A 6,875-nucleotide genomic window follows, 5' to 3' on the forward strand; every position below is an offset into this window, starting at 1 on the left:
TATATTTTTATTTTATATTTTTATCTATTGTAGTTTCTACAGCAATTAAAAATATTTTTATATCTCGTTTTTAATTTTTTTTCAGAATGGTATTTCATATTTATTTAAAGAAATAATTGGAAGGTACATTTTAAACAACTTAATTTTTATTATAATTAATTTTTTTTTACAAACACTTTTCGGAGATCAATTATTTGTATAAGTAATTTTTGGATATTTCACATATTTGCTTCTGCAGAAAAAAACTTCATCAATGCAAATTGAATGTTTTTAAAGAAAATATGTCAGCAAAGACGGGTTTAATGAATTACGTTCAAATTCGTTTTTGAAATGTGCAAGTCATTGTCGTCATTTTCGAATCCAATATACACATATTATTTTTATATACATAAATTTCATACTATGATGATAAGAAATTTGGAACCGGTAACAACTTTCATCTATACCCCCATTATATACTTAAATTATTAAATTATATTATAGTTTTAATTATTTTCTATGTAAAATTGAACATTGCTCAATCGCAATTTGATTACCCATCGGCCATCATGCGCCAACTATTCTATAATAATATATTATATATTATTTGCATTCTTCATCATACGACCGTAAACGACAATATTATATGATTATTACTTTTATTAGTATTATTATTTTTGACAAACACGAATGGGAAATAAAATTAATGCCATTTTGATTTTTTGAATTCTAATTTAGAACCAATGTAACGCATACGCAATACCTACTGATTACACGTATTTTACATGCTGTTATTTATCCAATGCAAAACACAGTACTTTGTTGGTTGATGGTAAGACATCTTTATAGAAGAGGAAAGATTTTTACGAGTAATGAAATAACATGTCCTTTCATCCGTGTGCGTTGACGTTGATTGCGAATCCGTTTTCGTGCTTGGCCAAACGCCGGTCTAGTTTGTCTCGTTTTTTGCACGACGACCTTATCTTTTTGTTAGGTTGCACTTTGTGTACGTGATTTACAAGGGTGGACATTTTTATTTTTTCAAATTTTATTCGCATCAAAATCCAAATCTCCTATTGAATTCGGTCAGAAAACGGTACAAATATTTCAAACACTAAAAATACCTACAATTATGTCATAGATAAAAAAGTTTATAATTTTACAATGAGTTGACAACAATAAGTTGCATGCAATCAAGCATACTATTTTACTGATTTACAGGTGAAATATTTCTGCAGTTTAAATATTATACTTTAATAACAAAACATGGGAACATGGGGAAATTATTATTTTAATTTTTTTAAAGAATCAAATGATTTTAATTAACTATATGTTATACTATATTATTACTATTATGATATCACAAACGCTAAACAAGAGTATAATAGCTATAATAAAATAATGTATCATTTTTGGAATGTATTTCTACGTTATCAGGTATTTCTAATCGAAAAACAGCAAGTTAAAGAGCATTATGAATTATAAAATATGATTAGATATGAAAGCTGAAACTCTGTGCCCGTGGTCGATGATAATTTTTCACAATTAACAAATTAAATTTGAATTTAACACACTCAGTGCATCAACCTACTCAATAACGAGGTTCACTCGAAACCAGGTACAGCAGAGTGATTTCTCTGGTTTTTCGTATACATTTTATATATCATTGCGATCACAATTTTTATGCGCTATCTATGTGCAAATCGAAATTTTTAAGTACCTAGCTAAGTAACTATATTAATCCATATTATATAATCACTGTTTGCTCCTAATTATTTGTATTTATAAATAGTTCGAACAACATTGATTTTTTTCCCTAAGGAAACGTCTAATCAAGTTTTCGAGTTTAATAGCCATTATTCAATCATGAATGGCATAGGTGACTTCTGGCACTTCCATGGTGTACATAAGAGTACTATTTCATTTTGTGCGATTGCTACCTGCCGAGCAACTTATAGTCACACATATAGTAATTACCACTTCAATTAACCTAATGATATCGTTTTTCACTATCGAAAACCGTTCGACGCCAGAGTATCATATTTATTACGACAAAACCCTAAAGAAAAATCCGATGATTGATATTTTGATCGTTAGCGACTCTTCATATCGTCACCACTATTGTATGACAATTTTTAATGTACATTTAATCGGTTAACGACGGCAGTGATGATTAATTTATAATAATTTCAAAATTTTAATTACCAATTTAAATCGAAAATCGTCTGTGCCATGAGTTTCAATCGAAACAAAGATATTTTATACCTACATTCATACCCGTGTTTGTTTAGTTTAGTATATGGGGGGTCGTGAGTAGATATTTTTTCCATAATCTTTTAAAACCGGCTAAAACCCACAACATTCCATGTGTTATTATTGGACGTTAGTTTGTGATGTCCTAAAACAACAAATAACACCTTAAAATAAATATCGAGTGTACTTATGCCGTTTTAACCCTACGTATTTTATAGTACTTCAAAAATTCAGGAATCATCTGATAATTGTTATTATTGTTATTATTATTATTAATAGTTCTTTCGATTTAAAATGCACCTGTGTCCTGTTACGACTAGATTACTTAAATATTATATTTTTTTTATATTCTATGATAATAATGAAAATAAAAATAATTCAGAAACGTACATTTCTACCACTATACTGTAGAGTAAAAATTAAAAAAGGACTACCCGATCCAAATTTTCATATTCTTGTTTCGTTTGCTTATTTCGATTATAAATTTAATTATGAATTACCGAATTTAACACTTGTTCCTACTAAGCGTTTGCTTCTGTTTCAAATTCAATACGAATACATATCATCACTATCATCAACATTTAAATATGATTATGGATTTAGTGCAAGACTGTGTTTACCTCTGATTTACTGATTTTTGAATTTTTTTGAAATATAGTGTTCAATTTGATGTTTTGCGATTCTTTGGCCACAATAAAAATAACACACCAATAAGGCAATAACTATATCCGAAACGATTACATGCGTTGTTTAAAGTATTTCTCAGGAAATATAACGCATTAAAATAATGCCAACTCGTTCTATTTCGTACAGAAAATGTATAAGGCCGCTACACAAGTTCAATGAGTTACATACATTATACATTTATACGTCTAAACATTTATTATCATGTTCAATTTCAAATCGGAATCCTTTTAGGATATCACTTCTAACGTTATTTTCGGGAATACTATACGAATTACTTAAATTTCATGCATGGCCGAACATTGACGGTCTCGTACGACTAAAAGGTAATTGATGATAATACACGTAATAGTCTGTCCAAATTTGTACTGATGGGGATGACCCCGTATTTACTGTACCGATTTTTCTAATCAGCTTTCAGTTCTAAAATGTATTTCAAGTTGAGTTTCAGTAAGTTTATATCAATTATTTTTTTCAGATTTATACGTCACATTTATATAGGTAATTACTAATTAGATAGTTTTAATATCTTTACTATTATATAAAAAATCAATCCTGGGGGTGGAGTGGCCGAGTGGACTAAGGCGTCGGTTGCGACGCACACAGTCGCCGGTTCGAATCTCGGTCACGGACGGCATCGCTCTTTGGGCATTTCGCGATGTCTGGAGAGAGAGGCCGCCGGCCCCTAACCGGGCATGGCAGAAACCCACGGGTGCCCATTCAAAATTCTGCCAAAAACCCACGAGTTAGGTTAAGTTAAACCCCCTAACCTTACAGTTCCTTCCCCTACAGTTCCCCAGGCTAATGACCTCAGTTGTCGAAGCCCTAACCATAAAAAAAAAAAATCAATCCTATTCACGAATTTATTTTATATTTTATTTTGGCTCTTTGATGTGGAAAAATAAATATAGGTAATATAAATTTAATCTTCAGGTTTATTATGTCATTTCTATATTTGAAAATACAAAACTCGTGTATTGCAAATCACAATCAACATTATTCTTATATGTTTTTTTTTTCATTGATATCTATTTTATTTTCATTAGTCATAACTAATATTTTACGAACCAATAATGCTTTTGTTGTTGTTGTGGCGTTTAAAATATTTCTATATTATAATGCCAACCCTAATAACCATAATGAGTAATTAATATCAGATTAGTAAACTATTTTTAAATATTTTCAAAATATTTTAAACATGACCACACCAACAAACTCAAAATTGATCCAAATTGGGAGATAATCTTTAGGTACCTGCGTGTATTTCTTGTAATACATACCTAGTATTATTTTTGTGACTCAACAATTCACAATATTTATTAAATATTTTTTTTTCAATATTTAATATTTTTATGTTTATAGCTTTATTATTCTATAAGTCCTTCCATAAATATTTTTCTACCATTCGTTTATTTAATTATATAGTTCATATGAAAAAAAAAAAAACAAATATAAATGTAAATTTTTGCAACCCCAGATTCACTTACATATTACAAAAATTACAATAAAACTAGTGTCGTGTTAAACAAATTGCAAAAAAATATGTCATTTAGAAGCTAGATTTTATTTCATATCGTTCAATATCGTGCAAGTTCATGATATTATTTCTAAAAATCTAAAAAACTCTAAAAATGTATGTAAAAACCTGCACGTTCGTCTTGCAACGGATTATTCGTTTGCATTTCGAATAAAAGAGAAAATATGTTAATTCGAGAAAATCGTATTGCACAATGTACATTATATATATATTTGTATGATACTATATGTATACCTCAAATAGTGGAGGTATACACCTAGATACAGGTACACGGTTGTTACTATTGCACGGCAAAACCATGATGACATAAAACGCTTTTGGCTTGATTGATGATAGGTATTGAATTAATTTTTTTCCGCCAACTATCTCCGCGCAGAGGCGTAATTAAGGGGGATGAGAGGGATAGAACTTTTATTTTACTACTAAAATTTTATATTTGGTGAGGTAGGTTACTGTATGAGGCTTATAGATTTCCCCCCCCCCCCCGTTAAAATTCCTAATTACACCACTGTGTCCGCGACGGTGTTGGGATATTTAGCTGGATCGAGAATAATCATAATAAAAGTAAAAGTAAAATATTGTCAGCGTTCGTCATCGCAATAATAATGATTTATCGTCAGACCCGGCGGCGCGGTGGATTACATATCATTGTGCTAAATATAGGTCGAACACATTACGGGCTTGGGACTTTGATTAGAAATATTGAGAAACTATACGATACGTTGGAAAAATAATCGTCATTTACCGCAGTTGTTTACTGTCAGACGCACTGAATTATCGAACAAATGCACTGGCCGATAGTGGCCGGACGTGGCGCAAAGTACCGGCTATGTTTTTGTAGCGAACGCCGTTGACTTCGATTAACGAAATTAGATTCAACCGGCCGTACTAATGTTCCCGAAGTAATTCCCAGTAAGTTTTTGGTAATTCAATAGACGGCGATCTTATCGAGGGTCCATTACACACACGATATTTCGTAATGGGAAACCGCCATTTCAGTCGTATTCCTGAGTGCTCCTGTAGGTTTGCAGTGAATAGGCCATTCAACGAACAAACATTTTCCCGTGCACGAAACTTACATCAAACGCATTCATATCGTCGTCGTTGTTGTCGTCGTCGTTGTTGTCGTCGTCGTCTGTGCGGTGAGTGTATATACCATATAGTAACGATGATGATGATGATGATAATAATAATATGGTTCCAATACTTTCCTATAACAACTGTTATATACCTATACAGAGATTGACAAACAAAAAGTAATTCGAAAGTTATTTGTGAATTTTGTATAATTTATTACGGTTCTCGGCGATTAAATCGCGTTTGGTATTATATATAGTGAAGTATATAAATATTAATACCGTTATTGTTGCATATACACTGCACCCATTTTAACCATCCTGTTAAATTATTCAACCCGTTTACCACAGGAACGCAGCCCCCGTATGATATCGGACCACGATTTTGACACAGAAGGTTCGAACTACAGTCAATATTAAGCAATCTTTTAGCAACCCACATAAAAAAACCGCCGTACACCGCTCTATCAAGGACAATATCGAAATATTCAAACATTTTAAACATGCAGTGGGAAAACCTCATGGGCCCCAATTTTGTACCTAAGTAAATTTAATATTAAAAAAGGTGTCTTGAAAACATTTTCAACTTTGATCGACTATAGATTTGAAACGATACAAGTTTGCATTCCCACTTAGTCCTACTGTCTTTGGAGTTCTACCGACGCATAGAAATATAATATAACAAAGATATTGGCAAAAGAATTCAATTTCTTTTCTCTGGAAAATTGTACTGTTGAATTGTGAAATGAGTTATATATTTTTTTGATAAGTCCGTCAAGATGGTACCGGTAAATTATGCTAGAACAATAAATCTGACATCAACAATTTGTTAGAATTTTGTCGGACTTTGAGGCCATTTTCAGAATTTATCAAGCCCCCTTATAACTTAATCGTAAATCATTTAAAAACATGGCGTGTGGCACTTTGCGAAGAATGCTAAAATAATAGAACATAAAAATATTAAAATATAAACAGCATACAATTTAAATCTAGTTTTATTTTTACTATAAAACTGTAAATGTTTTAACATTAATATTGTAAATAATAATAATAATAATAATAATAATAATAATATTATATTGTGTATTGTCTTGATCCTATTCAATATTGACGGACTCAATGAACACGTGTCTATTGGCCGAGCGTCTTATCGAACCCATACCAAATAACTGTCGTAGTTAATATATATATATATATATATATACACAAACACAAAAATATACGTAAAATTCTATTATATTATCAAAGGTTTAAAATGTATTACTTTGGATAACAATAGTAGGATTGTTGATATAAATTGAAACATTCATACATTTTGCTTCAGTTACATTTCGACGTGAATTCCG

The sequence above is a fragment of the Diuraphis noxia genome, unplaced genomic scaffold (assembly GCF_037042655.1).
Source record: "Diuraphis noxia isolate RWA-SAM2 unplaced genomic scaffold, SU_Dnox_SAM2 contig0002, whole genome shotgun sequence".
In the NCBI taxonomy this organism is placed as follows: domain Eukaryota; kingdom Metazoa; phylum Arthropoda; class Insecta; order Hemiptera; family Aphididae; genus Diuraphis; species Diuraphis noxia.